This window comes from Oncorhynchus nerka, linkage group LG28 (genome assembly GCF_034236695.1).
Source record: "Oncorhynchus nerka isolate Pitt River linkage group LG28, Oner_Uvic_2.0, whole genome shotgun sequence".
Taxonomy (NCBI): Eukaryota; Metazoa; Chordata; class Actinopteri; order Salmoniformes; family Salmonidae; genus Oncorhynchus; species Oncorhynchus nerka.
The window spans coordinates 14,122,188-14,147,833 of record NC_088423.1 but is presented as its reverse complement, the minus strand read 5'-3'; the positions used below and the strand labels follow the sequence as shown (position 1 = coordinate 14,147,833).

General features: G+C 45.8%; 1 pseudogene; it reads left to right on the top strand.

The window, feature by feature from the left end:
* Positions 1–25,646, top strand: part of LOC115113822 (testis-expressed protein 2-like) — a 63,095-nt pseudogene that overhangs the window by 22,920 nt on the left and 14,529 nt on the right.

The window sequence follows — 25,646 nt, the reverse complement described above, 5'->3', positions numbered from 1 at the left end:
CACCCTACCAGTCATCCAACAGACTCCCATTCAGAGAGACACACCGAAGCATCCAGGGTCAAGCCCTGCTCAACAACTACACCCTACCAGTCATCCAACAGACTCCCATTCAGAGAGACACACGGAAGCATCCAGGGTCAAGCCCTGCTCAACAACTACACCCTACCAGTCATCCAACAGACTCCCATTCAGAGAGACACACCGAAGCATCCAGGGTCAAAGCCCTGCTCAACAACTACATCATACCAGTCATCCAACAGACTCCCATTCAGAGAGCGACACACCGAAGCATCCAGGGTCAAAGCCCTGCTCAACAACTACACCCTACCAGTCATCCAACAGACTCCCATTCAGAGAGACACACCGAAGCATCCAGGGTCAAAGCCCTGCTCAACAACTACATCATACCAGTCATCCAACAGACTCCCATTCAGAGAGTGACACACCGAAGCATCCAGGGTCAAAGCCCTGCTCAACAACTACATCATACCAGTCATCCAACAGACTCCCATTCAGAGAGTGACACACCGAAGCATCCAGGGTCAAAGCCCTGCTCAAGGGCATGTCGACAGATCTCCCACAAGGCCAAAAACGGGGATCTGAACCCTCCAAGATCCCCCCACAGTTCCCCAATAGCTGCCTCTCAACCATCTGAGACCCCTCCCACAGCCCCCCCCCAAGAAAATAAATTAAAAAAGAAATTTAATTCATTCCATTCCCCACCCCCAAGAACCCCCCAATGCACCAATAACCAAGAAAATTAACTAAAGAGAAAAAGAAAAACAGAAAACAGAAAACAACAATGCAAAAACCAACTCAAATCATAACAGCAAGGCCAACTGTATATGTTTAAGTGCATGTCTGGCACTATTTACATGTGTGTGTGTCTGTGTATGTGTGTATTTGAATGAGAGTGTGTGTATATCATTTTGGCATGTTTACCTGCCAATGTACCGTAGATAGCAAGCCCATATTAAATCAATAGGGCTAACTGGCTAGCTACGACAGAATAATTTACATCTGTCTTGCATAATATTAGTTTTAGGTCATTTTTGCCTGTTAAACTATCTGGTTAGCTACATTATTACTATTCACATATAGCTAGCTGATAGTTATAAAGCAAAACTGTTGCTTTGTGTATATCTTATTTTGTCTCTATTGCTATTGTCCTGGCTGGAAGACGGTTCAGTGAATGGGTAAGTCCCAAGTCCATAGTAAGTCAACAGGGCTAACTGGATAGCAAGCTAGCCATGAAGAACTGATAGACACCCACAAAAAATGTTTGTCTACCTTGCATAACCTTCATTTTAGGTCATTTTGCCTGTTTAACTAGCTGGCTAGCTAGATTATTACGATTCACATATGTAGCTGATAATGATGAAGTAAAATGTTTGCTTTCTGTTTATCTTGTTTTGTCTCTATTGTTGCCATTGTCCTGGCTGGAAGTCCTATATAGTGCACTAAAACTACGAACAGTAGTGCGCTATGTAGGGAAAAGTGTGCCATTTCGGACAAATCCCCAGATAGACTGGTGGAGGAACTGGGATCTCATTGGGTCATCATCATCATCTTCCACACTCACAGTCCCTACATTCTCAGCTTTCCGTTAGCTCTTTTCCACTCAGCACTCTAGTACCGTGGGAACAGAATAGATGTAAACATACAGGCTGTCAAAATGTCTGTCTGGCTGCCAGAAGGAGGTGAGTGAAAGCATGTCTGACTACCGTTACCATTCATCTTAGTGTTACATAAGCTGCTCTTTAAGCTGCTAAAGCAAGAACCAATCACATCATGTTGACGGGCTTCTCTGTGCGAAGACGACAGTGCTGAGAGTAAGACAGACTGATCCCACTGGGCAAAAACTGGTTGAATCAACATTGTTTCCACATAATTTCAACCCCCCAAAAATCTATGTGATGACTTTGAATCAACCTGGAAACTGATTGGATTCGCAAAATGTCGTAAACGTAAGGGAATTTCATATTTTTTTCACCCAACTTTTAACCTAAATCCAATGACATGGTGACATTTGTTGTTGAATTCACGTTAGTTGAGAACTCAACCAAATGTAAATCAAAACTAGACGTTAAACTGACATCTGTGATGGATGAGTATGAGAGATACGTCTTCTTGATTGAGCTTAGATTGAGTTTTGGAGAATCTCAAATTAATTTAGTTGCATGGCAACAATGCAGGGGGGTGTGTATAAGAGACCACCAATCATACGCTTGGTAGAGCAGAAGTGCATACGTGGCGGCAGGTAGCCTAGCGGTCAAGAGTATTGGGCCAGTAATTGAAAGGTTGCTGGTCTGAATCTTCATGGTGGAAAAATGTCCCGTTCTGCCCTTGAGCAAGGCAGTTAACCCCCAACAACAACTGCTCCCCAGACACCATTGATGTCGATTAATGCATCCCCCCGAGTTGGGTTAAATGCGGAACACACATTTCAGTTGTGCAACTGACTGGGTATCCCCTTTCCTTTCCATTTAGGCTTACAGTATTGTGTGAAAGACCAATACCTCTACAAACACTGTTTACATGTGAAGGCTTATAAAACGTGTATTGTCTCTGTAAGTTAATATGCATTAATAATTATTATATTAGTGTAGCCTTGTGAATGAGTGTAATCTTACCTTTTAATCAGCACTTCTTCCCTAACAAAGTACAGAATTGGATTGAAGCACTGTGTTCTTCCCTATTTTAAACAACATATGGGGAGGAAACTCTCATCTATTTCTGGATAGGCCCTACTTTCCAACACACACACACACACACACACACACACACACACACACACACACACACACACACACACACACACACACACACACACACACACACACACACACACACACACACACACACACACACACAAATGTGAAACCACAGCAGGGGGAGAGGGAAATGTTGTTATCAGGTCCTGATTCAGACGTAGGCAGACGTCAATACAGAGATTTAAATGTAAGTAATTTCCCCTCTCCTGCCAAGCTATGTTCACACTTCCTCTCATTAAAAGGAACATTTTGATGATTAAAATGATGCATAAACATGTCAAAAGAAGCCCTCTCTCTTTTTTCTCTCCCTCTCTCCTGGGTCTTAATAATGAACAGTAGCTGACTGGGTTCTTATTTCTTATGCTAACTCCTAGGCGCCTTGGTCTCCAATGTAAAGATAAGAAATGGCAGAGATAGGAGAAAATGAGGCGAGTGGAAGAGAAGGAGCAGATGGAGGAGGTGGAATGGGAGGTGTAAGGCCACCCCATGACCCCCAGAGCCCGGCCCGCTGTCCATCTCCTGCTCCCCCAGTCAGGGCCCACCATGGTGGGCTCAGGAGAGGGATCGTGATCCAGCTAACAGGCACAGAGGGTGACTGGGACAGTCTGGATGACAACAAGCTCATCTTCCCCCTGGAACCCGACTATGTCGACCAGACCCCTTACATCTCCCTCTCCAAGGAGAGACAGAACTCCACAGAGGAGAACCAACACTTCCTGTACTGCCCAGCCTTCCACATACCCCTCTCCCCCTCTTCCCCTGGGTCCCTGGTGGACTCCTCCATCTTAGCCCCTAGCTTCCTCTCCCCCAGCCCAGTCACCCCCACCCACCAGCCCCTGGTCAGCCTGGTGAAATCCCTGTCCACGGAGCTAGAGCTCCCTCAGGGCTCATCCCTTAGACCCCGGCCCTTCCTCAGCCTGGTCAAATCCATCTCTACTGAGATCTCCCGCTCAGAGCCAGAGGTGTCCCAGTCCAAGTCTGACTCCCGCCTCAACCTCCAGTGGAAAAACCTAACTCAACCTAAGGGAAGGAGTAACGGAGATTCCCGTACCGCCCCACCCTCGCCAGTCACTCTATCCCCGTCCGAGGGCACCAAGACGGGCTTCTTCAAGATGGAGCTGGAGGACACGAAGCGGAAGCTCTCTGAGGCCATGCAGGAGCCTATGTTCAGTAAGCCTATCAGTATGTTTAGTAAGATCATGGGGGATGAGAAGGAGAATGCAGCAGCAGGCAGCCCCAAGCACCAGAGAGCTACAGGGACTCCCTCAGCCGACTCCCTCAGCTCCAGAGGGGTCTGTGTGGGGAGGATGGACAGCATAGAGGTGGGTAACACAGAGTCTCCTCTGCGGAGTACCAAGAGAGCGGACGGTGGCTCTCCGCCAGTGTTTGACTGGCCTTGTGCCAGACATCCCAGGAAGGGTCTGCCCATTAGACCATGTTCTGTCCACAATCACCACGATAGCAAACTAAATGACAAGACAGAGGAACTGGAGATCTGCACCAACGATGAAGTCATGCAGGTTGTGGCCGTTGAGAGACATCATCACAGTCTTCTGCGGAGATTGCCTGGTTCTCTGATCTCCTCAGGACCCCATGGTGTGGTCAGTCAACCCACCTCTCTACCACCTCCACCACGCATGGGGTTGTTCTGTGTGGCTGTGTTGTCATACGCCTACTTCATTCTCCCCATGGGCCCCTACATGTCAGGCCTGGCTCTGGGCATGGCCTTTGGCTTCCTGCTAGGGCTTCTGCTTCTTAGGCTGGGCTCAACAATACACACCGCTCAGCCACATCCACACAGCGACGTTCAGGCCCTGACTGAGGCTGTTCAGCACTCTGATGCCCTCAGCACCAAATCAGACGTCCTCAAGGTAAGTCAATGTTCAACCATGTTTTTGTTGTTGTCAGGAAATGAAATGCGTGGACATAAAAACCTGAAGGTGAATGTCACGCCCTGACCTTAGATATCTCTGTTTTCTATATATTTTGGTTAGGTCAGGGTGTGACTAGGGTGCGTACTCTAGGTTTTTGTATGTCTAGGATTTTTTGTATGTCTAGGGGTTTTGTATGTCTAGGGGTTTTGTATGTCTATGTTGGCCTGATGTGGTTCCCAATCAGAGACAGCTGTTTATCGTTGTCGCTGATTGGGGATCATATTTAGGCAGTCCTTTTTCCCACTTTCTGGTGTGGGATCTTGTCTATGTGTAGTTGCCTGTATCTATATTGTATAGCGTCACGTTTCGGTTGTTATTTTGTTAGTTTGTTCGGTGTTCATTCTTTTAATAAAGAGAATGTACGCATACCACGCTGCGCCTTGGTCGCCTTCATACGACGATCATGACAGTTAATTCCTTTTTGTACAGTTAATTTCGCTCAGCACAAAAGCCCAGCTAGGTCTGAATGGGGACTTATAACATATGGAGTCAGAGTATGATCTTGGTCTTGACAGACATCAACACCCACACAAGAATTTGCTGAATAGAAAACCATCTTTTTAAATGACACTTCTCCTCCTCCATACTGTGGCATGAACTTTAGAAAGTTTGTCTTTAGAACCTCAGCATATCCACTCCCCCTCTCTCTCAGTCACGTTCTGACCTTTATTTCCTTTGTTTTGTATTTATTTAGTATGGTCAGGGCGTGAGTTGGGTGGGCAGTCTATGGTTGTTTTTCTATGTTTTGGGGTATTTCTATGTTTCGGCCTAGTATGGTTCTCAATCAGAGGCAGGTGTCATTAGTTGTCTCTGATTGAGAATCATACTTAGGTAGCCTGGGTTGCACTGTTTGTTTGTGGGTGATTGTCTAGGTTGATGGCTTGTTTCAGCGCAGCTCACATTAGCGTCACGGTTGTTATTTTGTTTACTGTTTTGTATAGTGTTTCAGTGTTCAGTTCTTTCTTTAATTAAACTTTCAACATGAACACATATCACGCTGCATATTGGTCCTCCGATCCTTCTCGCCTCTCCTCTTCAGATGAAGAGGAGGACGACCGTGACACTCTCTCTCTCCCTCTGAGCATGAATCATTTCTAATGTGGTCCCTGTGCGACAGATAAAAGTGCCTGGAATGAAATTAACGTCTCCCAATAAAAAGTTCCTAAAAAAAGACACAGAGCCTCGTTAGTGATGTCTCACAGCAGAGCAGAGCACAGCCTTGCCAGGTGCAGGGTATTGCTCTGAGCCAGCGTTGTCAGTTCCAGCGGAAATTAGCTGAGCAAGAGAGGCTGGGGCTGTGTAATTTGTTAGGTTCAGTGGCAGGTAGGCAGAACAGTGTTATCAGTGGTAAAGTGTAGCACCAAAAAGGGGAAAGAGGGACAGACTGTCTTAGGGAGGAGGTATAATTCCCTTGTTGGTTAATTGACGGGTTTGTTTTTAAGGTGGAGGTTAGACCGAGCCTCAGGGTAGAGTTAATCATGGTCATCAGTGTGAGAGAGTTCTGAGACTTTCACTCTCCATCTAACATTGATACCATTGAATTACCTATGCTCCCCAAAGAGCAAAAGGGTTTAAGTCAAGTCCAACATTGATAGATATTTTGCTTTGTAGCTTTCTCTATGTGTCATGGTATATTTTCACTCTCTGACTAAATGACAGGTGTTTCACTCTGACTAACTGATAGGCGTTTCACTCTGACTAACTGACAGGTGTTTCACTCTGACTAACTGATAGGCGTTTCACTCTGACTAACTGACAAGTGTTTCACTCTGACTAACTGATAGGTGTTTCACTCTGACCAACTGACAGGTGTTTCACTCTGACTAACTGATAGGCGTTTCACTCTGACTAACTGATAGGTGTTTCACTCTGACTAACTGATAGGTGTTTCACTCTGACTAACTGACAGGTGTTTCACTCTGACTAACTGACAGGTGTTTCACTCTGACTAACTGATAGGCGTTTCACTCTGACCAACTGATAGGCGTTTCACTCGGACTAACTGACAGGTGTTTCACTCTGACTAACTGACAGGTGTTTCACTCTGACTAACTGACAGGTGTTTCACTCTGACTAACTGATAGGCGTTTCACTCTGACTAACTGACAGGTGTTTCACTCTGACTAACTGACAGGTGTTTCACTCTGACTAACTGACAGGTGTTTCACTCTGACTAACTGACAGGTGTTTCACTCTGACTAACTGACAGGTGTTTCACTCTGACTAACTGATAGGTGTTTCACTCTGACTAACTGATAGGCGTTTCACTCTGACTAACTGACAGGTGTTTCACTCTGACTAACTGACAGGTGTTTCACTCTGACTAACGGTGTTTCACTCTGACTAACGGTGTTTCACTCTGACTAACTGACAGGTGTTTCACTCTGACTAACTGACAGGTGTTTCACTCTGACTAACTGACAGGTGTTTCACTCTGACTAACTGACAGGTGTTTCACTCTGACTAACTGATAGGCGTTTCACTCTGACTAACTGATAGGCGTTTCACTCTGACTAACTGATAGGTGTTTCACTCTGACTAACTGATAGGTGTTTCACTCTGACTAACTGATAGGCGTTTCACTCTGACTAACTGACAGGTGTTTCACTCTGACTAACTGACAGGTGTTTCACTCTGACTAACTGACAGGTGTTTGACTCTGACTAACTGATAGGTGTTTCACTCTGACTAACTGATAGGCGTTTCACTCTGACTAACTGACAGGTGTTTCACTCTGACTAACTGATAGGTGTTTCACTCTGACTAACTGACAGGTGTTTCACTCTGACTAACTGACAGGTGTTTCACTCTGACTAACTGACAGGTGTTTCACTCTGACTAACTGACAGGTGTTTCACTCTGACTAACTGACAGGTGTTTCACTCTGACTAACTGACAGGCGTTTCACTCTGACTAACTGATAGGCGTTTCACTCTGACTAACTGATAGGCGTTTCACTCTGACTAACTGACAGGCGTTTCACTCTGACTAACTGACAGGTGTTTCACTCTGACTAACGGTGTTTCACTCTGACTAACTGATAGGCGTATCACTCTGACTAACTGACAGGTGTTTCACTCTGACTAACTGACAGGTGTTTCACTCTGACTAACTGATAGGTGTTTCACTCTGACTAACTGACAGGTGTTTCACTCTGACTAACTGACAGGCGTTTCACTCTGACTAACTGATAGGCGTTTCACTCTGACTAACTGATAGGCGTTTCACTCTGACTAACTGACAGGCGTTTCACTCTGACTAACTGACAGGTGTTTCACTCTGACTAACGGTGTTTCACTCTGACTAACTGATAGGCGTTTCACTCTGACTAACTGACAGGTGTTTCACTCTGACTAACTGACAGGTGTTTCACTCTGACTAACTGACAGGTGTTTCACTCTGACTAACTGATAGGCGTTTCACTCTGACTAACTGATAGGCGTTTCACTCTGAATAACTGACAGGTGTTTCACTCTGACTAACTGACAGGTGTTTCACTCTGACTAACGGTGTTTCACTCTGACTAACTGATAGGCGTTTCACTCTGACTAACTGACAGGTGTTTCACTCTGACTAACTGACAGGTGTTTCACTCTGACTAACTGATAGGTGTTTCACTCTGACTAACGGTGTTTCACTCTGACTAACTGATAGGCGTTTCACTCTGACTAACTGACAGGTGTTTCACTCTGACTAACTGACAGGTGTTTCACTCTGACTAACTGACAGGTGTTTCACTCTGACTAACTGACAGGTGTTTCACTCTGACTAACTGATAGGCGTTTCACTCTGACTAACTGATAGGTGTTTCACTCTGACTAACTGATAGGTGTTTCACTCTGACTAACTGATAGGTGTTTCACTCTGACTAACTGATAGGCGTTTCACTCTGACTAACTGACAGGTGTTTCACTCTGACTAACGGTGTTTCACTCTGACTAACTGACAGGTGTTTCACTCTGACTAACTGACAGGTGTTTCACTCTGACTAACTGACAGGTGTTTCACTCTGACTAACTGATCGGTGTTTCACCCTGACTAACTGATAGGCGTTTCACTCTGACTAACTGATAGGCGTTTCACTCTGACTAACTGATAGGCGTTTCACTCTGACTAACTGATAGGCGTTTCACTCTGACTAACTGACAGGTGTTTCACTCTGACTAACTGACAGGTGTTTCACTCTGACTAACTGACAGGTGTTTCACTCTGACTAACTGACAGGTGTTTCACTCTGACTAACTGACAGGTGTTTCACTCTGACTAACTGACAGGTGTTTCACTCTGACTAACTGACAGGTGTTTCACTCTGACTAACTGACAGGTGTTTCACTCTGACTAACTGATAGGCGTTTCACTCTGACTAACTGATAGGCGTTTCACTCTGACTAACTGATAGGCGTTTCACTCTGACTAACTGATAGGCGTTTCACTCTGACTAACTGACAGGCGTTTCACTCTGACTAACTGACAGGTGTTTCACTCTGACTAACTGACAGGTGTTTCACTCTGACTAACTGACAGGTGTTTCACTCTGACTAACTGATAGGTGTTTCACTCTGACTAACTGACAGGTGTTTCACTCTGACCAACTGACAGGTGTTTCACTCTGACTAACTGACAGGTGTTTCACTCTGACCAACTGACAGGTGTTTCACTCTGACTAACTGACAGGTGTTTCACTCTGACTAACTGACAGGTGTTTCACTCTGACTAACGGTGTTTCACTCTGACTAACTGATAGGCGTTTCACTCTGACTAACTGATAGGCGTTTCACTCTGACTAACTGACAGGCGTTTCACTCTGACTAACTGATAGGCGTTTCACTCTGACTAACTGACAGGTGTTTCACTCTGACTAACTGACAGGTGTTTCACTCTGACTAACTGATAGGTGTTTCACTCTGACTAACTGATAGGTGTTTCACTCTGACTAACTGATAGGCGTTTCACTCTGACTAACTGATAGGCGTTTCACTCTGACTAACTGATAGGCGTTTCACTCTGACTAACTGATAGGCGTTTCACTCTGACTAACTGACAGGCGTTTCACTCTGACTAACTGACAGGTGTTTCACTCTGACTAACTGACAGGTGTTTCACTCTGACTAACTGACAGGTGTTTCACTCTGACTAACTGATAGGTGTTTCACTCTGACTAACTGATAGGTGTTTTGAAGGACAAGCTACTATTTTAGGACAAGATATTATCAATCGATGTAACAGCTCGTTGCACAACAGCTAGTGTTAGTCATTGAAGTATGCTTTTAGTGTATTCCCATGTGTCATTCAGGTATTCTCTCACAGTCTCACTATATAACTGGGTATGTTCCCATAGTCCCAGGGATGGATGAACGAGATGTTTGAGTACGACCCAGAGACTTACCACCCGTCCCTTACCCACTCTGTGTTCGCCACCCTGGAGGGGCACTGCCTCCGCCTGGACTACCCCAGGAACAACATCAGCCGTAGGGCCACCTATGACGAGAAGCCCCCCGAGGCTGTGGTTGTCAGCTCACGCTGCTTCCAGCTACAAAACGGCAAGGTTTGTCTGCTTGGTCTGTAAACTTACACTCACCGTTCAAAGCTTACCGTTTCATTTGAGGAAATAAACAAAACATAGAGATGCTGGGAAAGAATGAATAATAATGAGCACACGTATTAATGCTGTAGAGCTTGCACACTTATAAGCTCCACCATGTACCTTTATTTATAAACAAACAACATTTAGACTCTGCAATGACCTGATGGAGATCCTTGCAGGAAGGGAACATTTTTTGCTTGTGAATAAAGTTGCGTGGTGGAGCATGTGGAGTGTGCGGGCTCTATTTCTTTTTAACCTACTTGTTTCGGCCCTGAACTGAAGGACGTGCATTTGATCACACTTCCCTTAATGTTGTGTTATAACAGGTTTCTAATAAGTCTTGCTGTCATACCAGGTGTTCCTGCTGCCCTCTGTGCTAGCCCGTAAGAGGCTGTGGAACCTGAAATACCCTATCTGCATCGAGCTGGCAGAGGGAGAGGGGGTCATGGAGGAGGAGAAGGGTAAAGAGGAGACCACAGGAGAGGAGCAGGGGGAGACCCCCAAACACGACCCACTACAACCCCCAAACCAGCAAAGAACCTCCCTACAACCCTATACCTCTTCGGACGGACAGGAAGAGAGAAGGAGGAGTGGTTTCATCACTTCCTGTCCTCGTCCATGGTAATGGAGAAGGAGAAGGAAAGGCCTGGTAGATGTGTGACCAGATCAGGTAGGAGAAACATTGTTTTTGTTTGTTTTTGATTTTTGGTCTTTGTATTTGGTATGGTTGTCGTCTTTTAACTAACTTCACGCTAGTCTTTTATTTGTGATTGTTGCATAATGACAAATCTCAACACAGTGCATTGGCCATGGAAATATAATGCACTAACAATACACGTGGAAAGGAAAGGAGAAATCAAGCAAATGTTTTACACTAGTGGATTATACGTTCTGGTGGTACTTGATAATAACACGTGATAAAGCATTCATAATGGATTAGTAAATAGTTTATTCATCATTTATTGTTAATCATTACTCAAATCATATGTTTAACATAGGTCCATATAAACAATTTACTAATCATTAGTTATAGTCTTTTTGTGTGACCTCATCTAGTGTGGGCTATTTATACACTATAAATACTTAATAAATGTTTTGAGTGACCAGTGTAATTTCTCACAAAAATATGGACTTGCCATTGGTAGACATTCCAGCAGTACATGATGCTCCTTACCATATAAAAATAGCCCCTAGAACATATCAATGTTCAAATAATAAGCACACAACACATGTTAAAGGAAATACAGTTGAAGTCAGAAGTTTACCTTAGCCAAATACATTTAAACTCAGTTTTTCACAATTCCTGACATAAAGTAAATGTTCCCTGTCTTATGTCAGTTAGGATCACCACTTTATGTTAAGAATGTGAAATGTCAGAATAATATTTGAGAGAATGATATATTTCAGCTTTTATTTCTTTCAACACATTCCCAGTGGGTCAGAAGTTTACATACACTCAATAAGTATTTGTTAGCATTTCCTTTAAATTGTTTAACTTGGGTCAAACATTTCGGGTAGCCTTCCACAAGCTTCCCACAATAAATGAGGTGAATTTTGGCTCATTCCTCCTGACAGAGCTGGTGTAACTGAGTCAGGTTTGCAAGCCTCCTTGCTCACACATGCTTTTTGAGTTCTGCCCACAAATGTTTTATAGAATTGAGGTCAGGGCTTTGTGATGGCCACTTCAATACCTGGACTTTGTTGTCCTTTTTGCCACAACTTTGGAAGTATGCTTGGGGTCATTGTCCATTTGGAAGACCCATTTGCGACCAAGCTTTAACTTCCTGACTGATGTCTTGAGATGTTGCTTCAATATATCCACATAATTGTCTTACCTCATAATGCCATCTATTTTGTAAAGTGCACCAGTCCCTCCTGCAGAAAAGCACCCCCACAAAATGATGCTGCCTCCCCCTGTGCTTCACGGTTGGGATGGTGTTCTTCAGCTGGCAAGCCTTCCCCTTTTTCCTCCAAACATAACGATGGTCATTATGGCCAAACAGTTCTATTTTTGTTTCATCAGACCAGAGAACATTTCTCCAAAAAGTATAATCTTTGTCCCCATGTGCAGTTGCAAACCGTAGTCTGGCGGTTTTGGAGCAGTGGCTTCTTCCTTGTTGAGCGGCCTTTCAGGTTATGTCGATATAGGACTTGTTTTATTGTTGATATAGATACTTTTGTACCTGTTTCCTCCAGCATCTTCACAAGGTCCTTTGCTGTTGGTGAGGGTAGGTAACAACGCCCCCAGGTGGTGAGGGTAGGTAACAACATCTCCACCCCGCTGATCCTCAACACTGGGGCCCCACAAGGGTGCGTTCTGAGCCCTCTCCTGTACTCCCTGTTCACCCACGACTGTGTGGCCATGCACGCCTCCAACTCAATCATCAAGTTTGCAGACGACACTACAGTGGTAGGCTTGATTACCAACAACGACGAGACGGCCTACAGGGAGGAGGTGAGGGCCCTCGAGGTGTGGTGTCAGGAAAATCACCTCACACTCAACGTCAACAAAACAAAGGAGATGATTGTGGACTTCAGGAAACAGCAGAGGGAGCACCCCCCTATCCACATCGATGGGACAGTAGTGGAGAGGGTAGTAAGTTTTAAGTTCCTCGGCATACACATCACGGACAAACTGAATTGGTCCACCCACACAGACAGCGTTGTGAAGAAGGCGCAGTAGCGCCTCTTCAACCTCAGGAGGCTGAAGAAATTCGGCTTGTCACCAAAAGCACTCACAAACATCTACAGATGCACAATCGAGAGCATCCTGTCGGGCCGTATCACCGCCTGATACGGCAACTGCTCAGCCCATAAACGCAAGGCTCTCCAGAGGGTAGTGAGGTCTGCACAATGCATCACCGGGGGCAAACTACCGGCCCTCCAGGACACCTACACCACCCGATGTCACAGGAAGGCCATAAAGATCATCAAGGACAACAACCACCCGAGCCACTGCCTGTTCACCCCGCTATCATCCAGAAGGCGAGGTCAGTACATGTGCATCAAAGCAGGGACCGAGAGACTGAAAAACAGCTTCTATCGCAAGGCCATCAGACTGTTAAACAGCCACCACTAACATTGAGTGGCTGCTGCCAACATACTGACTCAACTCCAGCCACTTTAATAATGGACATTTATGGAAATTTATGTAAAAATGTATCACTAGCCACTTTAAACAATGCCACTTAATATAATGTTTACATACCCTACATTACTCATCTCATATGTATACAGTATGTATATACATACTGTACTCTATATCATCTACTGCATCTTGCCATCTTTATGTAATACATGTATCACTAGCCACTTTAAACTATGCCACTTTGTTTACATACCCTACATTACTCATCTCATATGTATATACTGTACTCGATACCATCTACTGCATCTTGCCTATGCCGTTCTGTACCATCACTCATTCATATATCTTTATGTACATATTCTTTATCCCTTTACACTTGTGTGTATTAGGTAGTTCTTGTGGAATTGTTAGATTACTTGTTAGATATTGTTGCACTGACGCAACTAGAAGCTCAAGCATTTCACTACATTCGCAATAACATCTGCTAACCATGTGTTTGTGACCAATACAATTGGATTTGATGTGTATATACTGACTCCGACATGTTCATTATTATGGCACACAGTGGAGATTGAATTTCGATATTGCAACAATGTTGAAAATGTCAGAGATAATAATGTCTAGATGCTTTTTACAGTGGAGATGAGATACTGTCGTCACTAGTTATTTGCCATTTCTACAATTTCTCTTCCTAAAATGGGATTTTACACCTAACCCTAACCTTGATCCTAACTTTCAACACGGGAGCCTGCTGATTATTTTCTCACTATCTACTTGCGAGCTACTCGTTGACATCCGATGAGCTACTGGACATGCAGTTTTCTGCTCAGATTTAGCCTTTGGTAGGCTGATGGAGGCAGTGGTGAGTATTTATGGATGCCAAGGGTAGCCAGCCTTCCCCCAAAAATACCAACAAAAAAATGTAAAAACACATTAACTAATTTATCTTTCGTCTCTGTGTGTTTCCTTCAATTTGCAAGAGGCTGAATGTATCTCACTAGAGAAAGCATCCCTCTGTCTCTTTATGTGCAGGCTATCTATCTGATGCTGTTTGGTCAAAAAGAGTATGATATTGTTGCCGCACGTAGCATTGAATGCAAGGGAAGCCCGCGTGTATTTGGCCTCCCTTGATCTTTTTTTTTATACAATAATTGCCCATCAGAATTGAGCTAAACTGAGCGAGCGCAACTGTGAATGTACCTGTCGCATCAAAAACAAGTGTCAGGGGAAGCCAGTTTGGTTTCGGCTTTACACCAATCACATTAAATCATAAGCCAAACGTCATTGACAGAGGAAAAAATGAATTGTTGCATCTCGTTGGTTATTGTCCTCCAGTAGCTAGCTAGCTAAAATTGTCCCTTTCCTAAAACGTCTTTGCGACTTGTGGCAACTCTCTCTGGTTCTAAATCAATAGTTGTTTAGTGGTCCGAAAACGTCTGCAACATTAACTTGATTGACCATGCTGTAGGTCATGTAACATGCAATATGCTTTGTGGTCTCCACCAGACAGATGTTGCTCTCCGGTTTTGTGATGAAACAAAGGTGTGGTGGAATTTATTCTGCCACTGTGTCTTCTTATTGTCTCAGCCTTTAGGACTATATATCACAGTGGCAAGGCATATGACCTAACAGGTTATTGAGCGAACAACACAATTATCACAACACATAGGTTGTAATATGGCTTTTTCCCCCCAGGCTTCCCCAGTGTTTTTCCCCATGCACTGCCACTGAATGGAAGGCTACTCAGTCTGTGCTGCAGCGAGGCCTAATCCCACATACTCATCATGGTTCTGACAGGCAAAGTGAAAGGATACAATGAATTTGCTCGTGGTGCACGCAGCTCAAATGATATGTAACAACACCATTGGACCAAAACGATGGGACATGAAATGACGATACAAATGTAACAATAGCAAAACAAAATAGATGCCTTTCATTTTAAACACCAGTGGTGCAATTAGTGGTTTCTAACCGCACGCAACCAACACAGTGGGCGGGACCAATGCAGCATTTCAGAGTCGTCAAAACCATTCATCTTGAGGCATGGAGTGCAAAATGCTATCCTTTAGTTATTATTTCATATATAAAATGGACATATCTATTTTAATACAGCCTAGCTCAAAACACTACTAATCATTGAAAATAACTAATTACCCAATGGATCACGATCATTTTCTGTGGGGGTGCAAAAACATACGTTTACGCCCCTATTTTGCAGCTGCTCCGTTTCCTCCATTGTTCAGGCACCTTTGCCCCAGGCTAGTCCCTTGTGTTCAGGTCCATTTCTAGATTACAGATGCGTGAACATGCAGGAGAATGTAGTACTGTCGTGATGCTCTCAAGCACTTAACCACAAGTGTTTCTGCCCTCACTCTGGTCTGTCCTGGTAGTAAACTGAACGGTGTTGCCCTCCATCTTTATTCCTACACAGTCCACTTAGGCCCTAGAAGCTAAATCCATCGTTTCCTTACAGATGCACTCTCATGTAACACTCTTAAAAGAAAATGATCACAACAACATCATATCTGTGAAGCAACAACTGTCATCTCTGTATTTAGATATGCCGATGGTGCAAGGGGTGAGCCCTTCAAGACGGTTCCAGGCTCGTTTCCTGGCCTCAGAGCAGCCCAGCCCCTTGCCCAGCCCACCCCTCAACAGCACAGAGACAAGCACCGCCAACAAAGTGAGGGTGATTTCCTGTGACCACCTGAATGAAACATCTAGAAATAGATAAATGGTCAATTGAAATAGTGTGTTAATCTGTAGTGGTGTATCTATTTCCCTACAGTGCACCTGTGATTTCCCAGAGTTCCTGGGGGAGGGCCAGACTGACTGGGTCAATGCCCTGATTGGTCGAATCTTCTTGGACTTCCTGCGTGAGAAATACTGGGCGGACATTGTCTCCAGAAAGATCCAGAAAAAGCTGAGCAGAATCAGAGTGAGTATGTGAGCTCTCACCGTGTAAAATCCTCTGTTTAGGAGTAAGGGGAGCTTGTATAAGATTTATATTTAGTCATTTGCAAGTAATATATAGCCTACATAATCACAACACCCACTGGAAACAAGCAGAACAGAAGAGCTAGTTTGTTTGTTTGTTTGTTTGTGCCTGTGCAGCTGCCTTACTTCATGAATGAGCTGACTCTGACTGAACTGGACATGGGCTCCTGTCTGCCCCAAATCACCAGTGCATCCAGGCCTGTGGTCAACAGCAGAGGTGAGTGACAACCAGAGAGCGCACTCTACCTTTTTATACACTCCCTGACGTTTCTGCAATAATGGACAGGAGCTTTTCCAGACCATGTGACTTGATCAGGAGAAACTCTGGACCCAGTATCTCAGCCCACAGTACAGTAAATTAAACTCTACTCAGAGAACCAATTATTGAAAAACAATGACAACGTGTCATCCTCAGTCTAATCTGGATTCTGGAGGGGTACTTAGGATCAGATTAAATGGATTTGCCCTGATTATGAAGGTCTGAAAATGACCATAAATTACGACAGATTATAATTCCCCAAAGGAATGATGGTGACACGTGTTGACTGTGCGGGGGGAGCTCTGTATAAATCTGTAATTGATGATGTGTGATTGGAGAGGCATGGATGTGACGTGGGTCATTGACTAACTAACAAGCTGAGCTTGGTGCGGGTTGTGGTGTGGGCAGAGAGACAGGACGGTAGGACATCCAGACTAACTCTCTCTAGAGATACTAGCCAGGGGGCAGAGAGACAGACAGACAGACAAACAGCGTACCTGCATGTGGGGCTCCCGAGTGGCTTTGCGGTCTAAGGCACTGCATCTCAGCGCTAGAGGCGTCATTACAGACCCTGGTTTGATCCCAACCGTGATCGAGAGTCCCATAGGGCGGTGCACAATTGGCCCAGCGTCACCCGGGTTAGGGAAGGATTTGGCAGGGGTAGGCTGTCATTGTAAAATAAGAATTTGTTTTTAAATGACTTGCCTCATTAATTAAAGTTGAAATAAAATATATAAAAATGGTGTGTTCCACAGGCTTGTGGCTAGAGCTGGAGGTGGTCTACACCGGGGCCCTGCAGATGACCCTGGAGACCAAGATCAACCTGTCCAAACTGGTTAAGGAGTGAGGCCTGGACACAGACAGCCTCACTGATACTGGCAGCCTGGGGTCAGTCAAATTACAGTTACCACTGCACTATCATCTAAAAGAAAATATCTGATTTACTGTACAACATTTACGTTGTACAACTAACATTTTTCATTATTAATTGTAAATTGAACTGAAAAATTGCTAGCCTAGCTGGGTACCTGTCTGTTTGTGCTATCATTCCTCTCCTTGTCATGTTTATGTTATGTTATGTTTATGTATGTTTTGTTTATTCCATGTGTAACTCTGTTGTATGTGTCGAATTGCTACGCTTTATCTTGGCCAGGTCGCAGTTGCAAAGGACAACTTGTTCTCAACTAGCCTACCTGGTTAAATAAAGGTAAAATAAATCAAAATTAGAATATGACACGGAGTACAAGGAGTGGAATATTAGCACAAAACAAGTCTGGATTTCAAGCTACAAAATAACCACAACCTTGCGGCATCTATGCTGACATCTGCCATGCTCTGTCTGCCCCCTCTGTGAACTAAATAGTGAAATAATAATGAAGACACCAGCCTACTCCTCTAATAGTGAACCTCTGAACAGAGCCTGTGCATGCACATTATGTTGATTAGTTGGTCTGTTTCCAAATTAAAATGTAATCCAGTAGATCTTGTTTTTGTTCGGCATGTATGAGCTTGTCTTTTACAGCTCTGCTGAATATTATTTATTTATCCAGCTGTACCTGATTTAAGTTTCACATCCTGATACACATCTCGGCAGGTAGCCTAGTGATTAGAGCATTGGACTAGTAACCGAAAGGTTGCAAGATTGAATCCCCGAGCTGACAAGGTAAAAATATGTTGTTCTGCCCCTGAACAAGGCAGTTATCCCACTATTCTTAGGCCATCATTGAAAATAATAATTTGTCCTTAACTGACTTGCCTAGTTAAAAATTAAGGTAAAATAAAAAGGCTAGGGCTAGGGCTAAGTTAGGGCTAAGTTAGGGCTAGGGCTAAATTAGGGCTAGGGCTAAGTTAGGGTTAGGGCTAGGCCTAAGTTAGGGCTAGGATTAGGGCTAAGTTAGGGCTAGGGCTAAGTTAGGGTTACGGCTAGGGCTAAGTTAGGCTTAGGGCTAAGTTAGGGTTAGGGCTAGGGCTAAGTTAGGTTTAGGGTTAGGGCTAAGTTAGGGTTAGGGCTAGGGCTAAGTTAGGGCTAGGGTTAGGGTTAGGGCTAGGGCTAAGTTAGGGTTAGGGTTAGGGTTAGGGCTAAGTTAGGGTTAGGGCTAGGGCTAAGTTAGGGCTAGGGCTACGTTAGGGTTAGTGCTAGGGCTAAGTTAGGGCTAGGGTTAGGGCTAGGGCTAAGTTAGGGCTAGGGATAAGTTAGGGTTAGGGCTAAGTTAGGGTTAGGGCTAAGTTAGGGTTAGGGTTAGGGCTAAGTTAGGGCTAGGGCTGGCTTAGGGTTAGGGCTAAGTTAGGGTTAGGGCTAAGTTAGGGTTAGGGTTAGGGCTAAATTAGGGCTAGGGCTGGCTTAGGGTTAGGGCTAAGTTAGGGTTAGGGCTAGGGCTAAGTTAGGGTTAGGGCTAGGGCTAAGTTAGGGTTAGGGCTAAGTTAAGGTTAGGGCTAAGTTAGGGTTAGTGCTAAGTTAGGGTTAGGGCTAGGGCTAAGTTAGGGTTAGGGCTAGGGCTAAGTTAGGGTTAGGGCTAAGTTAGGGTTAGGGCTAGGGCTAAGTTAGGGTTAGGGCTAGGACTAAGTTAGGGCTAGGGCTAAGTTAGGGTTAGGGCTAGGGCTAAGTTAGGGTTAGGGCTAAATTAGGGTTAGGGCTAAGTTAGGGTTAGGGCTAGGGCTAAGTTAGGGTTAGGGCTAGGTTAGGGCTAGGGCTAAGTTAGGGTTAGGGCTAAATTAGGGTTAAGGCTAAGTTAGGGTCAGGGCTAGGGCTAAGTTAGGGCTAGGGCTAAGTTAGGGTTAGGGCTAAGTTAGGGTCAGGGTTAGGGCTAAGTTAGGGTTAGGGCTAGGGCTAAGTTAGGGCTAGGGCTAAGTTAGGGCTAGGGCTAAGTTAGGGTTAGGGCTAAATTGGGGTTAGGGTTAGGGCTAAATTAAGGTTAGGGCTAGGGCTAATTTAGGGCTAGGGCTACGTTAGGGTTAGGGCTAGGTTAGGGCTAGGGCTAAGTTAGGGTTAGGGCTAAGTTAGGGTTAGGTTTAGGGCTAGGTTAGGGCTAGGGCTAGGTTAGGGTTAGAGCTAAGTTAGGGTTAGGGCTAAATTAGGGTTAGGGCTAAGTTAAGGTCAGGGCTAAGTTAGGGTTAGGGCTAGGGCTAAGTTAGGGTTAGGGTTAGGGCTAAGATAGGGTCAGGGTTAGGGCTTGGGCTAAGTTAGGGTTAGGGCTAAGTTAGGGTTAGGGCTAAATTGGGGTTAGGGATAAATTAGGGCTAGGGATAAGTTAGGGTTAGGGCTAAGTTAGGGTTAGGGCTAAGTTAGGGTTAGGGTTAGGGCTAAGTTAGGGTTACGGCTAGGGCTAAGTTGGGTTAGGGTTAGGGCTAGGGCTAAGTTAGGGCTAGGGCTAAGTTAGGGCTAGGGCTAGTGCTAAGTAAGGACTAGGGCTAGGTTAGGGTTAGGGCTAAGTTAGGGCTAGGGCTAAGTTAGGGTTAGGGCTAGGACTAAGTTAGGGCTAGGGCTAAGTTAGGGTTAGGGCTAGGGCTAAGTTAGGATTAGGGCTAAGTTAGGGTTAAGGTTAGGACTAGGGCTAAATTAGGGTTAGGGCTAGGGCTAAGTTAGGGCTAGGGCTAAGTTAGGGTTAGGGCTAGGGCTAAGTTAGGGTTAGGGCTAGGGCTAAGTTAGGGTTAGGGCTAAGTTAGGGTTAGGGCTAGTGCTAAGTTAGGGTTAGGGCTAGGGCTAAGTTAGGGCTAGGGCTAAGTTAGGGTTAGGGCTAGGGCTAAGTTAGGGTTAGGGCTAAATTAGGGTTAGGGCTAAGTTAGGGTTAGGGCTAGGGCTAAGTTAGGGTTAGGGCTAGGTTAGGGCTAGGGCTAAGTTAGGGTTAGGGCTAAATTAGGGTTAAGGCTAAGTTAGGGTCAGGGCTAGGGCTACGTTAGGGCTAGGGCTAAGTTAGGGTTAGGGCTAAGTTAGGGTCAGGGTTAGGGCTAAGTTAGGGCTAGGGCTAAGTTAGGGCTAGGGCTAAGTTAGGGCTAGGGCTAAGTTAGGGCTAGGGCTAAGTTAGGGCTAGGGCTAAGTTAGGGTTAGGGCTAAGTTAGGGTTAGGGTTAGGGCTAAGTTAGGGTTAGGGCTAAATTGGGGTTAGGGTTAGGGCTAAATTAAGGTTAGGGCTAATTTAGGGCTAGGGCTAAGTTATTGTTAGGGCTAGTGCTACGTTAGGGTTAGGGCTAGGTTAGGGCTACGGCTAAGTTAGGGTTAGGGCTAAGTTAGGGTTAGGGCTAGGGCTAAGTTAGGGATAGGGCTAAGTTAGGGTTAGGTTTAGGGCTAGGGCTAGGTTAGGGCTAGGGCTAGGTTAGGGTTAGAGCTAAGTTAGGGTTAGGGCTAAATTAGGGTTAGGGCTAAGTTAAGGTCAGGGCTAAGTTAGGGTTAGGGCTAGGGCTAAGTTAGGGTTAGGGCTAAGATAGGGTCAGGGTTAGGGCTTGGGCTAAGTTAGGGTTAGGGCTAAGTTAGGGTTAGGGCTAAGTTAGGGTTAGGGCTAAATTGGGGTTAGGGATAAATTAGGGTTAGGGCTAAGTTAGGGTTAGGGCTAAGTTAGGGTTAGGGTTAGGGCTAAGTTAGGGTTACGGCAGGGCTAAGTTGGGTTAGGGTTACGGCTAGGGCTAAATTAGGGTTACGGCTAGGGCTAAATTAGGGTTAGGGCTAGGGCTAAGTTAGGGCTAGGGCTAAGTTAGGTTTAGGGCTAGTGCTAAGTAAGGACTAGGGCTAGGTTAGGGTTAGGGCTAAGTTAGGGTTAGGGCTGGCTTAGGGCTAGGGCTGGCTTAGGGTTAGGGCTAAGTTAGGGTTAGGGCTAAGTTAGGGTTAGGGTTAGGGCTAAGTTAGGGCTAGGGCTGGCTTAGGGTTAGGGCTAAGTTAGGGTTAGGGCTAAGTTAGGGTTAGGGTTAGGGCTAAGTTAGGGCTAGGGCTGGCTTAGGGTTAGGGCTAAGTTAGGGTTAGGGCTAGGGCTAAGTTAGGGTTAGGGCTAGGGCTAAGTTAGGGTTAGGGCTAAGTTAGGGTTAGGGCTAAATTAGGGTTAGGGCTAAGTTAGGGTTAGGGCTAGGGCTAAGTTAGGGTTAGGGCTAGGACTAAGTTAGGGCTAGGGCTAAGTTAGGGTTAGGGCTAGGGCTAAGTTAGGGTTAGGGCTAAATTAGGGTTAGGGCTAAGTTAGGGTTAGGGCTAGGGCTAAGTTAGGGTTAGGGCTAGGTTAGGGCTAGGGCTAAGTTAGGGTTAGGGCTAAATTAGGGTTAAGGCTAAGTTAGGGTCAGGGCTAGGGCTAAGTTAGGGCTAGGGCTAGAGTTAGGGTTAGGGCTAAGTTAGGGTCAGGGTTAGGGCTAAGTTAGGGTTAGGGCTAGGGCTAAGTTAGGGCTAGGGCTAAGTTAGGGCTAGGGCTAAGTTAGGGTTAGGGTTAGGGCTAAGTTAGGGTTAGGGCTAAATTGGGGTTAGGTTAGGGCTAAATTAAGGTTAGGGCTAGGGCTAATTTAGGACTAGGGCTACGTTAGGGTTAGGGCTAGGTTAGGGCTAGGGCTAAGTTAGGGTTAGGGGCTAAGTTAGGGTTATGTTTAGGGCTAGGTTAGGGCTAGGGCTAGGTTAGGGTTAGAGCTAAGTTAGGGTTAGGGCTAAATTAGGGTTAGGGCTAAGTTAAGGTCAGGGCTAAGTTAGGGTTAGGGCTAGGGCTAGAGTTAGGGTTAGGGTTAGGGCTAAGATAGGGTCAGGGTTAGGGCTTGGGCTAAGTTAGGGTTAGGGCTAAGTTAGGGTTAGGGCTAAATTTAGGGTTAGGGATAAATTAGGGCTAGGGATAAGTTAGGGTTAGGGCTAGTGCTAGTTAGGGTTAGGGCTAAGTTAGGGTTAGGGTTAGGGGCTAAGTTAGGGTTACGGCTAGGGCTAAGTTGGGTTAGGGTTAGGGCTAGGGCTAAGTTAGGGCTAGGGCTAAGTTAGGGCTAGGGCTAGTGCTAAGTAAGGACTAGGGCTAGGTTAGGGTTAGGGCTAAGTTAGGGCTAGGGCTAAGTTAGGGTTAGGGCTAGGACTAAGTTAGGGTTAGGGCTAAGTTAGGGTTAGGGCTAGGGCTAAGTTAGGATTAGGGCTAAGTTAGGGTTAAGGTTAGGACTAGGGCTAAATTAGGGTTAGGGCTAGGGCTAAGTTAGGGCTAGGGCTAAGTTAGGGTTAGGGCTAGGGGCTAAGTTAGGGTTAGGGCTAGGGCTAGGGTCAGTTAGGGTTAGGGGCTAAGTTAGGGTTAGGGCTAGTGCTAAGTTAGGGTTAGGGCTAGGACTAAGTTAGGGCTAGGGCTAAGTTAGGGTTAGGGCTAGGGCTAAGTTAGGGTTAGGGCTAAATTAGGGTTAGGGCTAAGTTAGGGTTAGGGCTAAGTTAGGGTTAGGGCTAGGGCTAAGTTAGGGTTAGGGCTAGGACTAAGTTAGGGCTAGGGGCTAAGTTAGGGTTAGGGCTAGGGTTAAGTTAGGGTTAGGGCTAAATTAGGGTTAGGGCTAAGTTAGGGTTAGGGCTAGGGCTAAGTTAGGGTTAGGGCTAGGTTAGGGCTAGGGCTAGGGAGTTAGGGTTAGGGCTAAGTTAGGGTTAAGGCTAAGTTAGGGGTCAGGGCTAGGGGCTAAGTTAGGGCTAGGGCTAGGGTTAGGGTTAGGGGCTAAGTTAGGGTCAGGGTTAGGGCTAAGTTAGGGTTAGGGTTAGGGTTAGGGCTAGGGCTAAGTTAGGGCTAGGGCTAAGTTAGGGTTAGGGTTAGGGCTAAGTTAGGGTTAGGGCTAAATTGGGGTTAGGGTTAGGGCTAAATTAAGGTTAGGGCTAGGGCTAATTTTAGGGTTAGGGCTACGTTAGGGTTAGGGCTAGGTTAGGGCTAGGGCTAAGTTAGGTTAGGGCTAAGTTAGGGTTAGGTTTAGGGCTAGGTTAGGGCTAGGGCTAGGTTAGGGTTAGAGCTAAGTTAGGGTTAGGGCTAAATTAGGGTTAGGGCTAAGTTAAGGTCAGGGCTAAGTTAGGGTTAGGGCTAGGGCTAAGTTAGGGTTAGGGTTAGGGCTAAGATAGGGTCAGGGTTAGGGCTTGGGCTAAGTTAGGGTTAGGGCTAAGTTAGGGTTAGGGCTAAATTGGGGTTAGGGATAAATTAGGGCTTAGGGATAAGTTAGGGTTAGGGCTAAGTTAGGGTTAGGGCTAAGTTAGGGTTAGGGTTAGGGTTAGGAGCTCAAGCTAGGGTTAGGGCTAAGTTAGGGTTACGGCTAGGGCTAGGGTTGGGTTAGGTTAGGGTTAGGGCTAGGTTAGGGCTAGGGCTAAGTTAGGGCTAGGGCTAGTGCTAAGTTAGGACTAGGGCTAGGTTAGGGTTAGGGCTAGGTTAGGGCTAGGGCTAAGTTAGGGTTAGGGCTAGGACTAAGTTAGGGCTAGGGCTAAGTTAGGGTTAGGGCTAGGGCTAAGTTAGGGTTAGGGCTAAGTTAGGGTTAAGGTTAGGACTTAGGGCTGGCTAAATTAGGGTTAGGGCTAGGGCTAAGTTAGGGCTAGGGCTAAGTTAGGGTTAGGGCTAGGGCTAAGTTAGGGTTAGTTAGGGGCTAGGGCTAAGGGTTAGGGTTAGGGCTAAGTTAGGGTTAGGGCTAGTGCTAAGTTAGGGGTTAGGGCTAGGACTAAGTTAGGGCTAGGCTAAGATTTTAGCTAAAGTTAGGGTTAGGGTTAGGGCTAAGTTAGGGTTAGGGCTAAATTAGGGTTAGGGCTAAGTTAGGGTTAGGGCTAGGGCTAAGTTAGGGTTAGGGCTAGGTTAGGGCTAGGCTAAGTTAGGGTTAGGGCTAAATTAGGGTTAAGGCTAAGTTAGGGTTAGGGCTAGGGGCTACTGTTAGGGCTAGGGCTAAGTTAGGGTTAGGGCTAAGTTAGGGTCAGGGTTAGGGCTAAGTTAGGGCTAGGCCAGGGCTAGTTAGGGCTAGGGCTAAGTTAGGGCTAGGGCTAAGTTAGGGCTTAGGGTTAGGCTAAGTTAGGGTTAGTTAGGGCTGGGGCTAGGGGTTAGGGTTAGGGCTAAGTTAGGGTTAGGGCTAAATTGGGGTTAGGGTTAGGGCTAAATTAAGGTTAGGGCTAATTTTAGGGCTAGGGCTAAGTTAGGGTTAGGGCTAGTGCTTAGGGTTAGGGTTAGGGCTAGGTTAGGGCTACGGCTAAGTTAGGGTTAGGGCTAAGTTAGGGTTAGGGCTAGGGCTAAGTTAGGGTTAGGGCTAAGTTAGGGTTAGGTTTAGGGCTAGGGCTAGGTTAGGGCTAGGGCTAGGTTAGGGTTAGAGCTAAGTTAGGGTTAGGGCTAAGTTAGGGTTAGGGCTAAGTTAAGGTCAGGGCTAAGTTAGGGTTAGGGCTAGGGCTAAGTTAGGGTTAGGGCTAAGATAGGGTCAGGGTTAGGGCTTGGGCTAAGTTAGGGTTAGGGCTAAGTTAGGGTTAGGGCTAAGTTAGGGTTAGGGCTAAATTGGGGTTAGGGATAAATTAGGGTTAGGGCTAAGTTAGGGTTGGGGCTAAGTTAGGGTTAGGGTTAGGGCTAAGTTAGGGTTACGGCAGGGCTAAATTGGGTTAGGGTTACGGCTAGGGCTAAATTAGGGTTACGGCTAGGGCTAAATTAGGGTTAGGGCTAGGGCTAAGTTAGGGCTAGGGCTAAGTTAGGTTTAGGGCTAGTGCTAAGTAAGGACTAGGGCTAGGTTAGGGTTAGGGCTAAGTTAGGGTTAGGGCTGGCTTAGGGCTAGGGCTGGCTTAGGGTTAGGGCTAAGTTAGGGTTAGGGCTAAGTTAGGGTTAGGGTTAGGGCTAAGTTAGGGCTAGGGCTGGCTTAGGGTTAGGGCTAAGTTAGGGTTAGGGCTAAGTTAGGGTTAGGGTTAGGGCTAAGTTAGGGCTAGGGCTGGCTTAGGGTTAGGGCTAAGTTAGGGTTAGGGTTAGGGCTAAGTTAGGGTTAGGGCTAGGACTAAGTTAGGGCTAGGGCTAAGTTAGGGTTAGGGCTAGGGCTAAGTTAGGGTTAGGGCTAAATTAGGGTTAGGGCTAAGTTAGGGTTAGGGCTAGGGCTAAGTTAGGGTTAGG